The sequence below is a fragment of the Puma concolor genome, chromosome A3 (assembly GCF_028749965.1).
Source record: "Puma concolor isolate L17-30 chromosome A3, mPumCon1.1.hap2, whole genome shotgun sequence".
NCBI classification, from domain to species: Eukaryota; Metazoa; Chordata; class Mammalia; order Carnivora; family Felidae; genus Puma; species Puma concolor.
The window spans coordinates 122,769,609-122,793,297 of NC_141669.1; the positions used below are offsets into that span (position 1 = coordinate 122,769,609).

Genomic DNA, 23,689 nt, shown 5'->3' on the forward strand with positions numbered 1-23,689 from the left:
ACCCCTAGATGTGGTATTTTAAAATAAGATTTCCTAGAAGTCATTCATAAAAACCATCTGGGGCTCTGTTGCTTGGAGGCACTTTTCCATTTAATCAATGGGTTTTGGTAAATTCTGGTATATGGGTTCATTAGAATCAATTTTAGGAACTTATATTTTCAAGGAAAACCATTTCTGACAAATTTTCATGTATATTAACATAAAGTTTAACACAGAGTTTTCTTATTTTTCCTTCTCCTCTAACATAGAATTTTCTAATACATTTTAGTTCTTTATATCTGGAAGTAAAGACTCTATTCCTTATACCTGGCATTGTGCTTCTCATGTTTGATCTCTTATCTTCTGCTTTGCATAGTTTTTCTTTCCTTCTTCTTTTTCCCTCCTTGTGTTCAAAGAACCAGCTCCTAGTTTTATTTATCAAGGCTACTTTTTTTTTTTTTTGCTTTCTAATTTATTAATTTCTGCTTCTAACTTTAATAATTCCTCCCTCCTAAAATATCCTTGTCCTCCCCTTACATCTGCTAATAGCTCTTCTGGGAGAGTTCTAATTCAAATAATACTTTTTTCACAAAGAAATAAAAAAGTCATCATTCCATTATAATAACAATGAAATAAAATTATTCATATTAGCAATGCATAAAAATATCCAATGATGTCAAGTGCATGAAGTAGGGCTGCATATCGATATAAGCATTCTGACAGGCAATTTAGTGGTATGTATGAAAAGGTTAAGTAGGTATGCATTTAAACAAACTATTCTCCTTCTAGCAATTTATGCTTAGACAGCTAACTAGACCTGTGGGCATAGATGTATTTGAAAGGATATCTTTAGAGTATTATTTCTAGTGGTGAAAATTAAGAGATTGAATAAATGATGACATACCCATATAAGAAAATACAGTGCAGTGTAGCCATTAAAAAGGATGTGATAGGTTTATGTTTTGAGTTGATATAAAAAAGCTGGTTAAATATAACAATATATGATTCTACTTACATAATTACATTGCATAGAATCTGGAAGGCTATTTATTTTTATTTATTTAAAAATTTTTTTAATTACACTTATTTATTTTTGAGAGACAGAGTGAGACAGAGCATGAGCGGGGAGGGGCATAGAAAGAGGGAGACACAGAATCCAAAGCAGGCTCCAGGCTCTGAGCTGTCAGCACAGAGCCCAACATGGGGCTCAAACCCACGAACTGTGAGATCATGACCTGAGCTGAAGTCAGACACTTACTCAACTGAGCCACCCAGGCACCCCAGGAAGGCTATTTTTTTAAGTTTATTTATTTATTTTGAGAGAGAGAGAGGGTGTGAAAATGGGAGGGGCAGAGAGAGAGGGAGAGAAAGAGGATCCCAAGCAGGCTCCACACTGCCAGTGCAGAGCTCAATGAAGGGCTCAAACCCACAAACTGTGAGATCATGACCTGAGCCAAAACCGAGTCAGATGCTTAACCAGCTGAGCTACCCAGGCACCCCTGGAAGGCTATTGATCAAAGTGTGAAGGTGGTTATTTCTGCTGGCATGCAGTGCATCTTTCATATTCATCATTTTATGACATTCTTTCCAGAAGTATGCCTTATCAGAAAAAAAATTTAGAAAAGAATTCCCAGTTGTTTACACTTTTGGGGGTATAGACAATAAACACTTATTAGATGCTATGCTGGTCATGGGAGCTGGGCATGGGAGATGATAAGGAAAAGGAGAATTAGTGCAGTTCCTTACTTGGATAGTGGAGTGAAGTTCATTTTGGTTCCCTAGAGTGCACAGAGGGTTGACGGAAGGGGTATTCCCCCCAGGAAGTACAGACTTGATGAGACAAAGCAGGAGTCCCCTGAAAATCCAACAGGGAGGGCAGGCCTCTTACCTTGACAACTCTTTTGAGATATTTTGGGTTTCCTCCCATCCTGAGATATAGGCTTCCTTCTTTCTCTCCAGACTCAGCCTCCTGCACACACTCAATATCTCTCACTAGTGTCCTGGGCTCCTGTCCTTCAAACTACCCACAATTCCCTAAGTGTGCCACATATCTTGTGTCTCCCTGTCTTTCTTGATGTGGTTCCTCTCTATGGAACACTAATTCCTTCCACTTCTCCCTAGAATGACATCCTTTGTTCTCCAAGATCCAGCTTGTGGTAGATTAGATGATTATTCAGCAAATATTTACAGTTTTTCACTATAGCTCCATGTAAGGAATGTACTTTATTATACCTTGACTTTGGACTTCTGTGATATGACCTACTTTGGCCAATGGGATATTAGTACACATGATGTGAGCAGAGGCTTAAAATGGACTTGCATGTTGGACTTTGTCTCTTGTATGTCTGTCTTTTGCCATGATAATGAAGTAGCAATTGGTCCAAGGAGGCCCAAAATGCATAGAATAGACTTGAACCAAATTCATGTCCTGGAGCCAAGCCCATAAAATCCCAGATAAGATCAAGGTCAAGTTACCTGAGTGAGAAATTTACAAGTATGTATTATTGTTTGACACTGAGATTATTGCAGTGTTTGTTATGCAGCAGTAGCTGACTGACACACAGTTAATAAGGTCTCTTGCTCTTGTTTGCTGCATTATGGACTTCTTCTCTAGGGTCCCCTCAAATTCTATCTCCCCTATGTATATCAGATAAACCTTTATCACACTGTATTATGATTTATACCTGGTTACATGCAATGTGAACTTCTAAGTACACCTAAATGTTCTGTGACATTTTTAGTCAAATTTTCATTCAACTAAACATTCAAATAGTCAAATGAACATTCAACTAATAGCTAAAAATTGTGATTAGTGAGTAAGTTACACCAAGATCTGTGAGCATCTATTGCAACAAATGTTAACATATAATGGCTTGATATTTTCATGTATCCCCTGGATGGAGGACAGTGAGAACAGCCCATTGAATCTGTCTCAAATGACTGAAAAGAATATGGGAAGGCACCATGAATTTGGCCCTAGGGGAGGAAATAAAAGGTCAAAACACCTCCCTCCTTTGAAGCAGTGTCTTAGTCTGTTGGGGCTACCATAACAGATTATAATAGATTAGGTACGTGGCTTATAAACAACATAAATTTATTTCTCACCGTTCTGGAGGCTAGGAACAAGAGCAAAGTGCTGGCAGATTTGGTGTCCAGGGAGGATCCACTTCTGGCTTCATAGGCGACCTTCTTTTCAGTGGGTCCTCACATGGTGGAAAGGGTGAAGGTACTCTCTGGGATCTCTTTCATAAGGGCACTAATCCCATTCATGAGGGCTCTACCCTCATGACCTAATCATCCCCAAAAGGCCCCACCTTCTAATAGCATCACAGTGGAGATTAGGTTTCAACATATGAATTTTGGGAGTGATACAAACATTCAGTTTATAGAAAGCAGTAATTGAAAATTATAGGGCATCAAAAGCTGTCTAGGTGTTTGAAAAAAAAGCAAGTCTTCGCCAACAAAGACCAAAGGCAGTGTGGTGAAAGGTGTTTACTATTGTCTGGGTTGGGAATAGACGCATGCCTGAATGATTTATGACCACATTTTGCCTTGCATTGTGAGAAACTTCTCATCTTATTGTTGATTTGTAAAATACCAAGGCCAAAATTGAGTCTAGTCTGAAGGAAGGAGTCACCTATGATTTTGGCAAGGCTGTAAATCACCAGAATCTAGTCCAGGGTCAATACCAGCACTTGGCACATGTTTTATATAGGTGTGTAATTGAACAAATCAACAGACAAATGAATATTTAAGTATGTAGAAAGGAGATTAGGCAGGTCCTCTACAAACCAATCAATCTGCAGAGATATTCCAGAATGTGAGTGTCTCCAGGAACCCTGGAAAAACGTGGGTGACCCCATCTTAAATCTGAGAATCAACTTAAAGAAGTCCAGTTATGTGGGCAGTATTGCTGAACGATTTTTTTTCCACATATATTACAAGCCTTAAAAATGTCAGTGCCCTTTGACCTAAAGTACTATACCTAGGGAGCTCTCCTGAAGGAATTACTCAGAGATGTAGATAAAGATTTAAAATCATGTTCATAACATGGTTATTTGTAATAGCAAAAGAACAGGCTTGTGAGCACAAACTGCTTTGTGACATGTCCGTTACTGTGGGTACTGTTGAATGTGCTGCATCATCTGGCTTCAGAGACATAGGCCAATTTAATTCAAAGAGACCAGCCTGGAAGAAGGGAGAGGGAGAGGGCAAGGGAGCCGGGTCGACACAGAGAGAGAGGAAAGGAGGAGGAGAGAGACAGGGATGGAATCAGGGAGAGAGAGAAACAAACAGAAAGACAGACGGGGACAGAACAAAGATAACAGTTCCTGGTGAGTAGCATGTGGTGAATAAATGTTTGTGGAATAAAGACTTGAAGGGAGAAAGAGTCAGAGATAGGAATGGACTCAGAGGCAGGTCCCCAGCTCCCTGACCACATTAGACCTCACTGACCCTGGAGCGCCCACTGTTAAGGTCCTGGCCATGTGGGAAGGAGGCTGGCAGCAGGGCCAGGAGAGGGAGAAGAGGGCTCTCTGCATGGGGCTGTGGAGCCCCTGGGTGAGCAGTGGAGGAGGAAGAAGTCCCAGGGCCGCCCTGGCTCTGTTATGGATTGGAGGCAACAGAGACCAGGCTCAGGTCATTCAAGGGAGGAGGATGCCATGTTCTAAGACCCCCACTGCCTTAGCTTGTGCTAATGTATCTCCCACCTTCCATGAATTCCTGTTTGCTGTAGGAGTCAATTTACTAATTTTATTTTTTTGTTTTCCTTCCTATACATTTTTAACAAATTTTACTTTTTAAAAATTTACTTCCAAATTAGTTAGCATATAGTGCAACAATGATTTCAGGAGTAGATTCCTTAGTGCCCCTTACCCATTTAGCCCATCCCCCCTCCCACAACCCCCCCCCAGTAACCCTCAGTTTGTTCTCCATATTTTTGAGTTTCTTCTGTCTTGTCCCCCTCCCTGTTTTTATATTATGTTTGTGTCCCTTCCCTTATGTTCATCTGTTTTGTCTCTTAAAGTCCTCATATGAGTGAAGCCATATGATTTTTGTCTTTCTCTGACTAATTTCACTTAGCATAATACCCTCCAGTTCTATCCACGTAGTTGCAAATGGCCAGATCTCATTCTTTTTGATTGCTGAGTAATACTCCATTGTATATATATACCACATCTTCTTTATCCATTCATCCATTGATGGACATTTGGGCCCTTTATGTACTTTGGCTATTGTTGATAGTGCTGCTATAAACATGGGGGTGCATGTGTCCCTTCGAAACAGCACACACACCTGTATCCCTTGGATAAATACCTAGTAGTGCAATTGCTGGGTCGTAGGGCAGTTCTATTTTTAGTTTTTTGAGGAACCTCCACACTGTTTTCCAGAGTGGCTGCACCAGCTTGCATTCCCACAATTTATGAATTTTAATTGAGAAATGCTGTTCTGATGTTGAAGATGCCTTTGTATATTCTTGGGATGATTTTAGAACTTATCCTTCAATTACTTCAAGTTGGTCATTTCATGCATTATTCAGATCTCAGAAGAGGGGGTATTTTCTCCTTTTCCACCTCTTGGTGGACTAGTGTGTGTACATGTATACACATGCAGATGCATGTGTGTGGGGGTGGGGTGGGTACACGTTTGATGGATTGTGTTTTCCTTAGTTCTTTGGCTCAGAGTTCCTGCTTCCACTGAAGGAGTTCAGCTTTGGGATCATCTTGCCTTCCCATCCTGCTCTCTGGTCTGCAATGCAGCATCGCATCTCAAATAGCCTTTTCATTGGATCTCCCCTGCCTCCGACATCACACCCACACACTGTGTGTGTGTGAGTAGCAGTCCTTATGGAAGGCTTGGTGCAATAGAGAGGTTTCATACAAGCAGCTCAGCCGCTTCTCTGCCTCAAGCTCCCAGCTTCCCCACCTTTTTGCCATGCCAGGCACCCTTCAGAAGACCGATTCTCTCCCTTCAACGTAAAGCAACAATTTAAGTCTGCACCCTTTCCTCAGTCTCAGGGTTTACATTTCCACACCTGCAGCATCCTCACTGTGCTTTATAAACAAAAGACTACCCTGTCCTTCCATTTTTAGTAGCAAAGAGCCAGCAAGGACTCTGAAATATGAGGCTGTCTTAACTTGAGCTTCCAGAAGCTGACTCGGAGAAGAGGACTCACACGAAAATTATTTATTTAAGCATTCCCAGAACAAGAAAATGGGTGGGTGGGTGAGGTGGGGGGGGGGGAGGGTGGATGGGAACGTGGGACCTGGAAAGGAGGCCAAGCAAAGATGTGACAGCAAGCAGCATCCAAGGAGGGCGGCTTTGGCTCAGTCCCTCATGGGAACTCTGGGGACACCTTAAAACTGCCCCCACCAGGGAGCAACAGAGCTGGAGGACTATTCCCCTATGTTTGCCAGTCATTTGCTGGGGCTGGCCCTAGGGGGGCAAACCTTCTCAGGGTGCAGGCATGGGGAGAGAAAGCACAGGAGGGCCAGCCAATGTAAAACACAGCCCGGGGGCAAAGCACCGACAGAGGCTGCTGCCCAGCCTTTCATTCCCCTCCCTTACCCAACCACACAAAGGAAAGGGAGTTGTGTGGAGAATAATTTCCTCACTGATGTGAGTCACGGCACCCCATGGAAAGCAGAAACCGCTATCACTGAGGATGAGGTGTCGACCTGTGTGCTATGGTAAAAAATCTATTTGGTTTCCATGCCCAGTTCCTCACACAGAGCTCCTAAAATTCTTGTAACTTCTTAATTGATAGGAATACCTTTCATTATTTATAACAAGCCCTTTCTTAAAATAAATTTTCTAAGTCTATCTATTTTGAGAGAGAGAGAATCCCAAGCAGGCTCCGTGCTGTCAGCACTGAGCCCAAAGTGGGGCTTGATCCCATGACCCTGGGATCACGATCTGAGCCAAAATCAAGAGTTGGAGGCTCAACAGACTGAGCCACTTAGGTGCCCCCTATATCAGGCCCCTTTTAATCTGAGTTTGTGCTAATAAGGTGACTTAGGATGGGGCCCCATGTAGACACCTAGTCACCAGAAGGATCAAGCAATTACAGCACTGGAATTTTCAGCTCCACCCACTGATGTAAGGAAAGTAGGCGCTGCAAATTAAGTTCCATAAAAACTCTTGAACAAGGAATCTGATGGGCTTCTGGGTTGGTGAACACATCCACGTGCCAGGAGGGTGTCAACCCCTTGATCCAGGGGGACAGGAGCGCTTGAGCTCAGGACGTTTGCTGATTTCACCCCGTGCACCTCTCTGTTTGGCTATGCACCTATATCCTTTGTAATATCCTTTATAATAAACTGGGAATTGTAAGTCAATATTTCCCTGAGCTTTGTGAGCCGTTCTAACAAATTAATCAAACCCGAGGACGAGGGGATTGTGGGAACCTCTGATTTATAGTTCAGTTGGTATCTGAACTGGTTTCTGAACAGGGGGCCGTCTTGTAGGACTGAGCCCTTAGCCTGTGGGATCTGCTGCTATCTCTAGGTAGACAGTGTCAGAACCCAGTTCAAGTGTGGGACACCTGGTTATGATTCAGTGAGAATCAGAGAACTGCTTGGTGGTGTTGGAAAAACAGTCCAGGGCATGAGCTATAGTCTTCCAGGCCCTTCTTCCATTTTCCTACCCCTTTTAGGGTTCTCTTCACTTCTTAGCATGACTGCAGGGCACTCATAACCAGAAGACAAGGGTGAGCATCCACACCAAGTCCCGGGATCCGACCCTCAGAAGCTGCACAGGGAACTGCTCAGCAGCCCTCATAGATGGGGCATCTCGGGCTCTCTCTGAGACAATGCCCCCACCCCAGGCCACGGAGCCCTGGCCACACAGCTGGCAACTGCTCTTTCAGATTCTGCCCTGTCCGACTCTGGTTGCTAGATGCCAGGGGCAGGCTAGCGTCCTGAGATGCAGTTGTCTTGTTTGTGGCTCTCTGTTTCACACTGGAAGCAAGGTGGCCAGTGTTGTTAACCAGGCCCTGGCCTTTGTGGGCTCTCTGACCAGCCCACATGATGAGAAATCTGCTGTTTTCCCACTTCAGGGATCCAGTCTCAGGTGCTGGAGTCACCTGCATCGACTCCTTGAGTCTGAGCAGGGGGCTGCTAGTGGGCTCTGATCTCCTGGGCTGTTCCTCAGAGCACCCAGTATTGCCTCCCCTGGAATTAACTCTCCTAACAAGGAAAACAGGGTGGGTGGGATTCAGCCCGGATCTTGGCCATCAATACTTTTCCAGGGAACTTTTGCTCTAGCTGAGCCTGATTCTCTTCCCTCAGTTCAGCAGCACCTTTCTCTGCTGCTCTTTGCAGAAGTGTCTCTGGGCTGAACAGACACATGGAGAATTCCTCTCTACGCACCACATAACTGAATACCGTGTTGGGCAGTCGGCCAGCCACAGAGAGGCCTCTGAAAACCAGAGTCGGCCGCAGACCCAAGAGGGGCCCTACAGACTTTCTGTGGTTTTCTGTGCTCCTCCCCTCAGGTACTATATCCACACCATTGGGGGAGTGACATTGAAAACACACGCATTTATTTCCACCTCCTCCCCAGACCTTCAAAATGCTAGTAGAGAAATTACAACTGAAAAAGCATATTGAAAAAAGAAACAGCATATATCCACAAAGACAAAGAATTGGAGAGTATACAGGAACAGATGACAGATGTCAAGAAAATTTTGGAAGCTAGAAAGTCACTGGTAGTTGATTTCAAAGAGAAGAGAAAGCTGAAATTTAAACCTGCAAGGGGAGGTCGTGTGTATACGAAGTAGCAAGTGGATTCCTGGCTGCAGGATTCCAACTGGAACGGCCTTGAAGATGGGGATAAGAGGTGGGGCTGAAAACAGGAGGTACATCTTGGCTGTCTGTCTGAGGGGCAGTGAGACACCCAGATGTCTTCTCCCATCCGACACAACCTTCCCTCACAGCGAAGAAGTTGGAGAGTTCAAACCAAGAGGGTCTGGACTGAGAGTTACCAGACACAATTTAGAACAGGGAACTGTACTGAAAATGGGCAGTAAGTGAAAGTCTGTGAGTGGCAACCACCTTCCCCTGCCCCCCAATTCACTCAATTCAACTTCCCACCCAACAGCCGGAGCGATGGCAGACAGGCTTACATCATCTGGGAGGAAGAATGGAAGTTTCCTCTTTGGGGAAACAAACTAGGCCAAGAGAGAGAAAAGGCCTACTGACAGTTGTTATTGTCCCCGTGGAACAGCTGGGTCCCCACCTGATCACCCTACTGTGAAGACCACTTGTGGATGAGCCCCACCCAGACACCCGGACTCTAAATCAGCATTTTGGTGCCTTTACACTTAAATCTAAGCAGATGGCCAAGCATCACGTGACTTTGGAGGGGAGCTTCTGACATGAAAGAGACACAAATCACCAATCATTCAACCAACCACAGCAGGGGGAAGCTGAGAATGCAGAAAGCAAAAGACAATTGCAAGTAAATCCTAAACCTCATAAGTCTAGTATCTAAGAAAATAGGAGAGGGGCGCCTGGGTGGCTCAGTCAGTTAAGCATTCATTTCTTGGTTTCGGCTCAGGTCATGGTCTCACAGCTTCGTGAGTTCGAGCCCCACATTGGGCTCTGTGCTGGTAGTGCGGAGCCTGCTTGGGATTCTGTCTCTCTGCCCCTCCCCAACTTGCACTGTCTCTGTCTCTCTCAAAATAAATAAATAAACTTAAAAAAAAAAAAACCAAAAGGGTAAGCTATAAAAATAAACATCCAGAGAATAAGAACTCTTAAAAATTCAAAATATGATAGAAATTCTAAAAGTTGAGTAGATGAATTTGGGTATAATTTGAGGAATTCTCTCAGACTGTAGAAGAAAATTACAAAGAAACAGAAGACAGGAAAAGAGAGGTAAAAATATTTAAGGGTCCGGGAACCTGGGTGGTTCAGTCACTTAAAATGTCCAACTTCAGCTCAGGTCATGATCCCATGGTTCGTGAGTTCAAGCCCCATATCAGGCTCTCTGCTGTCAGCATGGGATCCTGCTTCAGATCCTCTGTCTCCCTCTCTGCCCCTCCCCCATGCTCTCTCACTCTTTCTCAAAAACAAATAAACAATTCTTAAAAATATTTAAGGTTCAGTCCAGAAGATCCCACAACTAATGTAAATTTCAGAGAGAAAATGAGGGAAAGAAATGATCACACCAGTAGACATGATAGAAAATAAAAACAAGCACAAACAAACAAAAGGAAATAACCTAATGCCTATAACTGAGAGAACAGATAAATTGTGGTGTCTTCATGCAACAGAATGCTATACTACAATGTAAAGTTAACGAACAATAGCCATGTGCATAGATGACTCTTAGGAACAATACTGAAGGACATTCAAGCCACAGAAGAATGTCATTTCTGTGTGTGATGCCATTTCTATGGTGTTCAAAAGCAAGCTAAAGTAAACAAGCTATGGTTTCACGGCACATACACATGTAGTAAACAAGAAGAGTGAATTAGGGGCCCCTGTGGGGCTCAGTCAGTTAAGCATCTGACTCTTGATTTTGGCTCAGGTCATGATCTTGTGGTTTTGAGTCTCTCTCAAAGTAAATAAACTTAAAAAAAAAAAGAAAAGAAAAGTGAATTGAAAAAAAAAATACCATGAGAGTGATTCTGTGGCTGGTGAAGAGTGAGAGCATGGGCTCAGCACAGGAAGGCAGGGTAGGGACTGGCATCAGAAAAGAACATATAGGGAAGTTCAAGGAATTGGGAATATTCTATCTCCTAAGTTGGATGGTGGGTTCATGGGCATTTGTTTTACTACTATGGTTCAGGATTTACATTACTCATATTCTTTTATATATGTTCTCTCTCATACACACACACGTTCTCATGTGCATGTGCATGCACACATGAGCTAAGAGTTTTTCCCTTCGTTGAGGATGTGAGTTTCCCAATTAGAAGGCCCCTAACAGTCCAATGCAACACAGGATATAATCTATACCAAAGCATATTTTTATAAAATTTTAGAGCATCAGAAGTGAAGAAACTATCATAAAAGCAGTAAGACAAAGGAAAAATACAAAAACCTGAGTATCAGGGGCGCCTGGGTGGCTCAGTCAGTTCAACGTCTGACTCTTGGTTTTGGCTCAGGTCATGATCTTGTGGCTTTGTGGTTTGAGTCCCGCATCAGGCTCTGTGCTGGCAGCGTGGAGCCTGCTTGGGATTCTCTCTCTCCTCTCTCTCTCTCTCCCCCTACTCCACTTGTGCTGTCTCTGTCTCTTTCAAAATAAATAAATAAACTTAAATTATTAAAAAAAAAACCCTGAGAATCAGAATAGTCTTGGTCTTCTCATCAGAAAGACTGGAAATAGAAGACTACATTCCTTCTAGATTCTGAAGGAAGACAATTCCTATCTCAAATTCTACACCTATCAACACAGCAAATGAGAGAGCAGAATTAAGATAAATTCAGACAAGTTAGGCCTCAAAAGTTTTATCTTCCATGTACCCCTTCTCTAAATGAAAGAATGTGCTCCACCAAAAGGAGCCAGTAAATCAAGAAAGAGGAAACCGTGGAAACCAGGGCACAGGGATTCAGATATAGAAGAGACAAAAAGAATACAAAGGGTTTTAGTCCTCAAAACAGCTGGAAGCAGGCACAGAGGACAGGGCAGTTTGGAGCAAGAGAACAAGAGAATTCCAGGAGAAAATTCTCTACAAGAAACATGCAACTGTTCAGTTACCTAATATTTAAGTGAATGGAGAGATTTATAGTTCTATGCAATAGTTTCATGAAGAATTATTGATTGGCAATAGGAAAACTAAGGAAACTAAGGAAACTTAGGAAAATTAAGCCAAAACAAACATAAAGAGGCGATTTGTTTACTCTAGGGAAAGTCAAAAGTTGTATAGGAAAGGATATGTAAATATAAGATTCTAAGTGGCTCATTAGTATGTAATATTTACATAATCCTGATAATGCTGAATATTGACTGAACCAAGAATTATGATATAATTATGTAGGCAGAATGAGGGCAGTAGCAGTGTGTTTGCGGGTGAGAGTGTGTGGAATTTAAGAGACCTGAATCTGTGTCTTCTGTTGTTGTAAATAAATGTTTAATTGCCAAAATAAAAAGAATCAACCAACATAGCAGGATAGGGAACACTCCTCAATTCAATTTGTGAGGCTATCTAACCCTGACCCAAAGCTAGACAAGGTCAGCAGAAGGTAGGGTTTTACAGCCAGTTTTGCTCATAAGCATAGATGCAGAAGATTTAGTGAAAATGTTAGCATGCCGAATGCCAGCAGAACCAAGCTGGTTCTATCTTGGTAATGCAAAGTTGGTCCAATTTTTTAAAAAAAGTATTAATATAAATCATCTCAATAACAGCTTAGAGGAGAAAATCCACATGATTATCTTGATAGGCACAGAAAAAGTATTTGATAACATTTGGCACTCATTTATGTTAAACATAATCTTAGCCAACCAGTAGAAGGATATTTCTTTAATTTGATGAAACTCTCTAACAATATTTTACAGAAAATAGAGTGCTTTTTCTTTTTTTTGCAAATACACTACTTAAATGGTGAACTATTAGAAACATTCCCTTTAAAAGCAGGAAGATGAGGGCACCTGGCTGGCTCAGTCAGTGGAGCATGTGACTCTGGATCTCGGGGTTATGAATTCAAGCCCCACGTTGGGTGTACAGATTACTTAAAAATCATTTAAAATCAGGAAGTGATGGGGGGGAGGCCCTAACACCTTTCTGTTCAACATTGTACCTGCGGAGCCTAGCCAGGCAGAACAGTAAGAAAAGAAAAATAAATAAATGATAGAAAGATTGTAAAGGGAGAAAAAAAAAAAAAAACCTCTGTCTTGTTCTGAGGAAACAAGATTCTGGCTCAGAATTCTAGAGCCACCAAGCTCACAAATGAGAAAACAGAATTAAAACAAGTTAGATTGGTCTCAAAAAATTCATCTTCTACGTGCCCTATGTTAGTTTCTCTATTGCTGTTGTAACAAATTGCCACAAATTTAGTCACTTAGAATAACACATATTTATTCTCTTGCAGTTCTGGAAGTCTGAAATTAGTTTTACAGGGGTTAAAATTAAAGTGTCCACAGGGCTGTGTTCCTCTGGGAAGCTCTAGAAAATCTGAGATTTCTCGTTTTTTCAGCTTCTAGGTGTCACCCATATTTTTTGGCCTGGGGCGCCTTCCTCTATCATGGAACCACACCACTGCAAAATTTGTTCCCACCATCACTTCGTCTCTCTCTGCTACTGTCATCACATAGCTTTCATTGCCTCTGACCCCTTCTGCCTCCCTCTCAAAAGGACCCTTGTGGATTGGACCCACCTGGGTAATCCAGGCAACTCTCCCATCTCAACGTCCTTAATTTAGTCACATCTACAAAGTCCATTTTATCATGTAAGGTAACATATTCATAGGTTTTGGGGATTGGGATGTGAACATCTTTGGGGGTTCACTGTTTGGCACATCACTTCCGTATCATCATTCACAGGTTATATGATTGTTTATACAAAAAAAGCCAAGATAGGGGCACCTGGGTGGCTCAGTCAGTTAAGCGTCTGACTTTGGCTCAGGTCATGACCTCACAATTCATGGGTTCAAGCCCCACATCAGACTCTGTTCTGACAGCTCAGAGCCTGGAGCCTGCTTCGGATTCTTGTCTCCCTCTCTCTCTGTCCCTCCCCTGCTCACACTCTGTCTCTCTCAAAAATGAATAAACATTAAAAAAAATTAAAAAAAAGAAAAAACCAAGATAATTTACATACTTTACATACTTACATACTTTACATATCTATTATAATTAATATGAGAGTTTAGCAAGGCAACTCTTTTCCTATGGCTCAGACACACAGATTGGAAAGTATAATTTTTAAAAAGATGTTCACTTACAACGTTAAAAAAGAAATTATATTACACCTAAACAAATCTAGAAAAATATAAATTCTAAAAATAAAATTTAAAAGGATTCTCATTAAAAAAAGAAATTATAAAATACTTTGCAATAAATCTAACAAAAGATGCTTAAAACCTCTATGAAGACAATTATAAAAAATGATAGAAAAATGTTAAAGATGAATTAAACAGGGAAACATATTATGAACATAGGAAAAGTTAATATGATAAAGATGGATTCAAATCCAGAATATATAAATAACGAATAAGTCAATAATTTAAAAAAACTCAATAGAAAAAAGTAAAAAAATAAACAGGCAAATCATACAACAAGACACCAGAATGGCTAATATAAAAGATGCTCAACATCATCATTATTCAGAGAAATGCAAACTAAACTATCATGAAGTATCATTTTAAATCCATCAGATTGGGAAGTTAAAGTCTGATAGTTTCAAATGTTGCTGGTCATATGGAGAAACGGGAACTCTCCTACTCTGCTGAAGCAAGTGCGAGTTGGTACAAGCACTTCAGAGACCACACAGGCAATATTTACAGGAAAGATGCACAAGGATACATATGCCCTGTGACCCAGGATTTCAATTCATCAGTATATGAATCACAAAGGATGCCACAGGTGTATATACCCTAGGTCCTCACACTTGTGTATGAGGAGACATTTATAAGAACGTTCATGGGGCGCCTGGGTGGCGCAGTCGGTTAAGCGTCCGACTTCAGCCAGGTCACGATCTCGCGGTCCGTGAGTTCGAGCCCCGCGTCAGGCTCTGGGCTGATGGCTCAGAGCCTGGAGCCTGTTTCCAATTCTGTGTCTCCCTCTCTCTCTGCCCCTCCCCCGTTCATGCTCTGTCTCTCTCTATCCCAAAAATGAATAAACGTGAAAAAAAAAAAAAAAAAGAACGTTCATTACAATACTGTAACAATAAAAATAGGAAACAATCCAGATATCTATCGAGAAGAGAATGGATAAATAAATTTAGCTAGGTATATTCAAATAATGAGATGCTGTACGTCAGAAAAATGAGTGAACCACAGCTATACATATTATTGTGGATGATTCTCAAAAACACGTTAAGAAAAGAAGTTTTTGGGAAGTACTGTGCCATTTTTATAAAACTTGAAAACACGAAAAGACAATACATTTGGTAATATAGACATATCTAGTAAAAGTATAAAAAGACACATATGGGAATATCAGACACTGATAAAAAGCAAATATGGTTTTGCTTTGACAGGAGGAATGAAATCAGGGAGGGTAACACAGAGCTTCCATGATAAATGGAATGCTTTATTTCTTAATAAATAAGAAATATTTATTTCTAGTGATGGGTATTCACCATTATTTATCTCTCAGAATGAAATAGCACTGTATGCTTCTTGTTCAGAAACATGAAGGGAGAGGAGAGTGGAATTGAGGGGGAGGTGAAGGAAGGTACAGAAGATTCTTGCTTTTTAAAACCTTGCACTCCTGGTTGACCTTTTAAACTATACACAATTGTGGCTTCAATAAAAGTCAATATTATAAAAATAACAAAGGTTTGAGACGGGGAGTAATATGTGACATATTTCTGTAAGACCTTTATTTGTAGATGCTTTATCTCAGCACTCTTCAAATTTGGTCATTAGGCAAGTATGGGTTGATGATCCTGTCTGCCATGAGCTAGATACAGAATCGAGCCTAAGTGTTTAGGAGCTTTTATAGCAATTTTAGACAGACTTTACGCATGCTAAATCTAATAATTAAAAATGGGGATTATATTTTGTATTTCATTATAATTTCACTTTTTTCTAGAAATAAACTCTTATTTAACAAAAGTATTACAGGGCAATGAATTGAAAACAAACAACTAGTCCTGATCCATTGCTCTTTAATGAAAATTGCTATCTACATGATTTCTATTTCTTTTTCTATAACACATAGGTTTTGTTCATTGGGGATCTTGTGCTCTACTCCTAAAATATTAATGTTCAGTGTGGGAGTCCAGAATTGTTTTGTTTGGTGCTGGATATGCGTCTTGCATAAAAGGTGTGGCTATTCAATGCGTGCATTTCCCCCATAGACACATGTAAATATAGTTGCAACTTCCTGTTAGTAAACAGTAAGTCTTTAAATTTAGAATTAGGTGGCGAGGTTGACATGTAGAAGTGTAATAAACTGGATTGCTTTCAAAGCACTATCTTTTCTAGTTAATTGTTAACTCACCAGGTTGCTGCTTTTCTTAATTATATCAAATATCACATGGTATGTGAAAACACTACAGATATGGTTTAAGGTATTTCATGGACTTTTTGTATGATAAATGGACCTTATACTATAGAGAAATGAAAAACATACATTAATAAAATATTATCATCCTATGGAACCAGAAAAGACCCCGGATAGCCAAAGCAATCTTGAAAAAGAAAACCAAAGCAGGAGGCATCACAATCCCAGACTTCAAGCTGTAATCATCAAGACAGTATGGTACTGGCACAAAAACAGACATTCAGATCAATGGAACAGAATAGAGAACCCAGAAACGGACCCACAAACGTATGGCCAACTAATCTTTGACAAAGCAGGAAAGCACATCCAATGGAATAAAGACAGTCTCTTCAGCAAGTGGTGCTGGGAAAACTGGACAGCGACATGCAGAAGAATGAACCTGGACCACTTTCTTACACCATACACAAAAATAAACTCAAAATGGATGAAAGACCTAAATGTAAGACAGGAAGCCATCAAAATCCTCAAGGAGAAAGCAGGCAAAAACCTCTTTGATCTTGGCCGCAGCAACTTACTCAACACGTCTCCAGAGGCAAGGGAAACAAAAGCAAAAATGAACTACTGGGACCTCATCAAAATAAAAAGCTTCTGCACAGCAAAGGAAACAATCAGCAAAATTAAAAGGCAACTGACAGAATGGGAGAAGATATTTGCAAATGACATATCAGATAAAGGGTTAGTATCCAAAATCTATAAAGAACTTATCAAACTCAACGCCCAAAAAACAAATAATCTGAAGAAATGGGCAAAAGACATGAAGAGACACTTCTCCAAGGAAGACATCCAGATGGCCAACTGACACATGAAAACATGCTCAGTATCACTCATCATCAGGGAAATACAAATCAAAACCACAATGAGATACCACCTCACACCTGTCAGAATGGCAAATATTAACAACTCAGGCAACAACAGATGTTGGCGAGGATGCGGAGAAAGAGGATCTCTTTTGCGTTGTTGGTGGCAATGCAAGCTGGTGCAGCCACTCTGGAAAATGGTATGGAGGTTCCTCAAAAAACTAAAAATAGAACTACCCTAGACCCAGCAGTTGCACTACTAGGCATTTATCCACAGGATACAGGTGTGCTGTTTCAAAGGGGCACATGCACCCCCATGTTTATAGCAGCACTATCAACAATAGCCAAAGTATGGAAAGAGCCCAAATGTCCATTGATGGATGAATGGATAAAGAAAATATGGTACACACACACACACACACACACACACACACACACACACACAATGGAGTATTACTCGGCAATCAAAAAGAATGAGATCTGGCCATTTGCAACTACATAGATGGAACTGGAGGGTATTATGCTAAGTGAAATTAGTCAGTCAGAGAAAGACAAAAATCCTATGACTTCACTCATACAGGATTTTAAGAGACAAAACAGATGAACATAAGAAAAGGGAAACAAAAATAATATAAAAACAGGGAGGGGGACAAAACAGAAGAGACTCATAAATATGGAGAACAAACTGAGGGTTGCTGGAGGGGGTGTGGGAGGGGGGATGGGCTAAATGGGTAAGGGGTACTAAGGAATCTACTCCTGAAATCATTGTTGCACTACATGCTAACTAATTTGGATGGAAATTTTAAAAAATAAACAATAAAATAAAATAAATATTATCATCCGAGGAGAACCAAACCAAATCTCCTCACCAGTGCTTGGCAGCATGACTTCCTGAGAAGTTTCAGGCTCTGCGTGGCCTCCACCCTGGGATCCAAAATCTGCTTAAGGGCCCATGTGGCAGCTGGAACCAGTCTCCACGGGATTCTGCCTAAGATGCGGCACATCAGGGGCTTCTGAAATGTCCAAACATATCTGTTTTAGATCTTTTCCCCTGAAGACAAGTCTCCTTTTTAAAAATTACTTTTTTTTTTGAAGCCAGAGTACTTACTGATTTCCAGGGTTCTCTTAGACCTGCCACTTGCCAAGGGAATTTTTTTGATAAAAATCTTTTAATCTTTCTGGAAGGCTAACAAAACATTGCATATGCCTGGCTTCCTATCGGACTTTTTCTATAATCTTTTCTCATCATAATGCTTTTTTCATCATAATGCTTTCTAAAGGACTTTATCGTTTGCTCTCTGGGCTCATTTAGCTATTTTAACATACCAATTTAGCATCTTTGCTACATTTTCTTGTTATTTTTCATTTCGTTCTTTATACGCTACTTAACACTTTTGTTTGAGTATTGTTATCTTCCACTCTTATACCAACGTGCTATTCTCGCATTCCCGTAGTTAATGTTCCACTTTGCATTTCATTCTCGCACTCTTTTTTTTTTTAAGTTTATTATTATTTTTTTTAAGTAATTCTACACCGAAACTGGGGCTTGAACTCAGGACCCCAAGATCAAGAGTCCCCTGTTCTTCCGACTGAGCCAGCCAGGTGTCCCACTCAGGCTCTTTTAAAAGTAGGAATGTGATGGGGCGCCTGGGTGGCGCAGTCGGTTAAGCATCCGGCTTCAGCCAGGTCACGATCTCGCGGTCTGTGAGTTCGAGCCCCGCGTCAGGCTCTGGGCTGATGGCTCAGAGCCTGGAGCCTGTTTCCGATTCTATGTCTCCCTCTCTCTCTACCCCTCCCCCATTCATGCTCTGTCTCTCTCTGTCCCAAAAATAAATAAACGTTGAAAAAAAAAAAAAATTTAAAAGTAGGAATGTGAGGGGCGCCTGGGTGGCTCAGTCGGTTAAGCATCCGACTTTGGCGCAGGTCATGATCTCTCGGTCTGTGAGTTCGAGCCCCGCGTGGGGCTCTGTGCTGACCGCTCAGAGCCCGGAGCCTGTTTCAGATTGTGTCTCCCTCTCTCTCTGCCCCTCCCCCGTTCATGCTCTGTCTCTCTCTGTCTCAAAAATAAATAAACGTTAAAAAAAAATAAAAAATAAATAAATAAAAGTAGGAATGTGAGTGGTGCCTGGGTGGCTCAGACGGTTAAAAAACTGACTTCGGCTCAGGTCACGATCTCATGGTTCGTGGGTTCCAGCCCCGCATTGGGCTCTGTGCTGACAGCTCAGAGTCTGGAGCCTGCTTTGGATTCTGTGTCTCCCTCTCTCTCTGCCCGCCCCCCACTTGTCCCGCCCCCCCACTTGTGCTCGCTTTTTCTCTCTCTCAAAAATAAATAAAATGTAAAAAAAAAAATTAAAAGTAGGAATGTGAGGTGGAAGCCTTTAGGAGGACAAACGTGGCATGGAAAGCAACAAAGAAAGATAGCCCTTGCAAAGCCTTGCACTCCTACCAGAGGTCTGGGCAGCTGACTCCCTGCCTCTGCTTTTTAAAAGCCTCCTCACCTCAGTGCCGTCCCAATCCACTGAGTTGAGTGTTTAGCTGAAGTCGGAGACCTTGATTCTAGTGTCACCAACGCATGATTAGGTCATGTGGTCCCACTACACCATGTTTCTGAGGCGACACAGGTGAGGACAAGGTGGTGGAGTGAGAACAGATAGTGGAAAAGGTCCCCAAAGATGAGGCGATCCAATAACTGATTAATGGCTTAGTCCCTAAAGCTCTGAAGCAACTCGAGTGGCTCAGTCTGGCTGCTGCAGAAGCCAGGGTAGAAGAGGATGGTGAGGTCCTACAGAGCCTGCAAGTTGACACGAGGTCACGGAGAGCCACAAGCTTAAGTACAGGAAAACAAGCGGACAGCGCCACGTCCGGCCAACAAGGCCAGCTCAGGGACTGAGGAGCCCAGATCCAGAATCCAGGGGCTGGCAACAGCTCCAACCCACAGTTCGGAGCCAAGCGAGAGCGAAGCCGCAGGACAGCTGACTTCAGAGGTCACGTGACACGCCCCAGCCCGGCTCTAATTGGCTACAAAAGCTCGGCCTCCCTGACGGGTCTTCCCGAAGTCTTTTTTTGGAAACTACATTTCCCAGAAGGCTTTGCGGCGCTTAGTTTTCCTACCTGGGTAGATGGGGCGGTGCCCGGTGTCCCCAGAGTCGACGGGTCTTTGAGAGGCAGGGGAAGAAGGCGCCCCGGGGGAGCGAAACCTTCTGGATTAAAACAGCCCATACACTAGAGGCAGGGAAGAGAGCCGCCACTCTGTCTCCTTCCTTTGCGCAAAGACCTCTGGGGAATGTAGTGCTATGGAGGTCTTCGGAGCCCGTGGCGCTCACCTCTCGCTTGGGTCTCGGGGGTCGCGGATGGGGCCGATACCAGTGGGGAAGAGGAGGGCCCAGAAGGGCCTTCCACACTGGCTCTCCCTTCTCCACCAGGTGGCGCCTAGCGCGAGCACCGACCCATTTGCCTCTTGGTTATCCCATGCTGGGAAAACATTCTACCCTATAGTCCTGAGAATTCAAGCTTAGATTTCCACTAAGAACTTTTTAGAGAGCTCTGCTGAGAAATGGGGAAACTATTTTAAACGAAACAAATGACAGCGGCCTTAAATTAGCCCCATCCTCTGCTGCTCGCGGGACCCTTTATGAGAGTACACTGAACCATGGCGCTGTGCATGTGGGGGATCCATTTTACGTCTGGACCTCCACCGGCCAGTGACTTCCGCCCGCCGTGAGTGTCAGCTGTTCTTGCCGGTGTTCTCAACGCCAGGCTGGCCTCAGGGGCTACTTTACGACCCTCGGCCCAGGCCCAAGCCCAAGCCTTGTTTCTGCCTTGGAGGACATTCGTTCTGCCCAGCTGCAGGGGTGATGGTCTCATTTTACTCAGGGGAAAACCGAGGGTGTGGTGGGTGAGGCTGTGGACCTGTCCAGGCCATACAGCGAGCTGTGTAGTCAACTCAGCACGGTTGGAACGAATTCGAATTCTGATCTTACACCTGTCCTGTTCACTTCGTGTGGTGTTAATCGCCTTTTCTCAGTTTTGCTGCTACTGCCTTAGGTTAAGTCATGATCATCCCGGCTATTCTAACCATCTCCTCCATCCAGTATTTACTGAGAGTGCCAGGTGCCAGGCAGTGTGCTTGGGTGCTGGGGACGCGGTGTTGAACGGGGCAGACGTGACCGCACCCTCACGGAGTTTACAGTCTAATGGGGAAGACAGACTGATTACAGAACACAAATGAGAATAAAGTTTCAAATTGTGGTAAGTAGAAAAAAGAAACAGGATGCTACAAGAGAGAATAATGGAGGGAGCCATAAATGAGATTGGGGAAAGCAAGAAATGCTTGATCTGAGACCTGAAAGCTGAGAAAAGGGAAGCTCTGTGACAGCCAAGAAAGGATTAATCAAGGCAGAGGGAGCAGCAAGTGCAAAGGCCCTGAGGTGGGAAAGAACTTGGTATTTTGTTATTCAAGGAACTGAGAAGGTCTTTGTGAGCTGGAGCCCAGTGAGGTAGGGAGCAAGTAGAGAAAATTGAAGCCAGCCTCTCGTCCCCCAGTTTTGCCTCTTTTAAGCTGTCACACACTGACAATATAGAAACATTTTCAAAACTCAAATATGATTTTACTCGCTTTTAGAGGCTTTGTGTTCCCTACAAGCCAAACTCCTTGGGCCAGTGCTCAAAGACACTCATAACTGGATTTACCTTGCTTTCCAATCTCCCTTTCTTGCATGTGCTCCCTTTTTGCCGCTGCTTTGGTATGCCCTATTCCATGTGCTTGCTGAGCAGGCCAACTTTGATTCGCCCTTCCTATCTTGGCCATGATATCACCTGTGTGCTCTTCCTCCTGTGTACTCTCCACCCTAGTCATATAATCACTGGTTTGCCTACTAATCTCTCCCACCAGACAGTAAGCTTCTCCTCTCAGGAACTTGTTTTCTTTCTGTATATATCATGCAGAACATGAGCCCAGGCGGTTGTTTTCATAGCAGATGTCCATTGAGAGAATGAGTGGAACAGGTAGCCATCACTAGCCTCCAGCTGGTACCTGACGAGAAGGTGACGTGGGGCTCCTATCCACATCAGGCTAGAGAGTAGCATCCAAAAGGGTGAGAAGAGATGAGTAGGAAATCTGCATTTGTCATGGCCAGGCACCTCCTCATCCACTGTCTCATTTAACCCTCATAACAATTGTGGGTCTTAGATTCTTTTTGCAGGCAAGAAAGCTGGTGTCCAAAGCCTTGCCCAAAGATCACCCACTGATAATGGGGAAGTTGGGATAGGAACCTAGATCTTTTTTTTAAAATTATTTTTTAAGTTTATTTGTTTATTTAGAGAGAGGGAGAGAGAGAGTGAGAGCGAGCATGCACGCAGGGGAGGGGCAGAGAGAGAGTGAGAGAGAGAATCCCAAGCAGGCTCCACACTGCCAGCATGGAGCCTGACACAGGGCTCGAACCCATGAACCATGAGATCTTGACCTGAGCTGAAACCAAGAGTCGGATGCTTGACTGCTTGACTGACTGAGCCACCAGGCGCCCAGGAACTTGGATCTTTCTGACCTTAAAAGTTGAGGCCCTTGACACTCCTTCTGCTCCTTTTGCCTCTATTCTGGCACCTTCTACCAGCACAGGAGCTATGCTGTGAATTAAGTTTAAGGAATTTAAAGGAAGTTTAAGGAACTGAACTCCAAGTGTCCTCTATCTCATGTGGATCATTTTGTACCTCTGAGGATATCAGATCTGGAACAACCATTGTACTGGGGCTCTGCCCCTTCCAGAAACCAGTGACTCCTATCTGTCTCTGCTTATATCAGTGTTTACAGGGCCTGGAGGAACTGGTAAAACTCACAAGCAGAAACCCCAGGAAAGGGCACTGTTGGCCACAGCTGCCCTATAGAATTCTCTGAGATGATCAAAATGTTCTATAATGTGATAGAGTTCTTGCTTAGATAGTAGTGCCAGCCCTTCCCTCCCCTAGTAGTCTCTGACTCTAGGCTGTGTCCAAGACAGCTCAGTCTGAGACTACAGACCCCTGGACTAGATCTTCACGGGCCCCCCAGACCCCAGCTATACCTTAGCTGTAGCTCAAGCCGTGTCTGAGAACACACATCAGAGTTCAGACAGAGATGGCCAGTACATTGGCTGATCTAGCTAGGCCAGCATCCTGCAGGAGCCTGGCCCGGAGCAGATGCTAGGTTAACATTAGGTGAATGGATTTATCTTCTCTACCCCAGGCTGGGGCTCCCTCAGCTACTGGGATTGGCTTCTAGAATCCCTCCTTATCATGTGGACTAAGGGCTTTTGCCATCCAGGGAAGGTGAATGAAACTAGTCCTTCATAACCATCTCCATCCTGACTTTTTCTTGCGGTGTGCCAGGGTGCAACTGAAAACCAGTGAGTAATAATTCCTTGGAAACATGCTGGATCCAGCATTTTTATGTGACGATCTGAATTTTATTTTGAAACTGTGCAAAATGAAAACCCAAATAAGCATCTGCTATGTATGAGTAGAGGCAGTGTGGTTCTGGGGAAAGAGGACTGCTCTCGGGGTCACCCTGGACCTCTGGCTAACATGCTGTAATGGACAAGGTGCTCAGTGTCTTTGGGTCCCAGTTTTCTCATGAGTAAAACAAAAACATTAGACTCTAAGCTGCTTCCTACTGTTAATGTGAATGCTTAAAAAATGCCTGGTCACATCTGCAATCAACCCACATTAAGTACCTTTCAAGTCATCATTTGTCTGAATCGAGTCTATTT

The 23,689-nt window shown here is 42.9% G+C and overlaps 1 long non-coding RNA gene across 1 annotated transcript in view; it reads right to left on the minus strand.

The window, feature by feature from the left end:
* Positions 1 to 19,884, minus strand: part of LOC147582741 (uncharacterized) — a 57,131-nt gene extending 37,247 nt beyond the window's left edge. Inside the window, exons 1-2 of the long non-coding RNA XR_015249469.1 lie at positions 19,448 to 19,884; positions 17,819 to 17,962 (exon numbers count right to left, since the gene is read on the minus strand). This is a non-coding gene — a long non-coding RNA (uncharacterized LOC147582741). The remainder of the gene's footprint in view (positions 1 to 17,818; positions 17,963 to 19,447) is intronic.
* Positions 19,885 to 23,689: the final 3,805 nt, after the last annotated feature.